Raw genomic sequence first — 255 nt, 5'->3', positions numbered from 1 at the left:
TCCGGTCCGGTCCGGCGCGCGACTGGGAAGGGACAGGAGGGCAAAGACAGGCCCTGGGAGGGCTCGGGGCGGCGAGGCCCAAGGACGGGAGAAGAGGGCAGGGCCCGCAGCGGGGAGCGCCGAGGTCGGTACCCGCGAAGCCTACCGCACCGACTCTCCCGGCGCTCAGGTGACTGTGAACTAAGACACTTTTTGGAGAAGTCACTTCTGGGCGGCGCCTGCGCGCTGGCAGCTCGCGCCTGCGCACTGCGGTGC

This window comes from Miniopterus natalensis, chromosome 6, assembly GCF_054644295.1.
Source record: "Miniopterus natalensis isolate mMinNat1 chromosome 6, mMinNat1.hap1, whole genome shotgun sequence".
NCBI lineage: Eukaryota > Metazoa > Chordata > Mammalia > Chiroptera > Miniopteridae > Miniopterus > Miniopterus natalensis.
The sequence above is the reverse complement of the archived record's forward strand: the minus strand, read 5'-3'. Positions refer to the sequence as shown.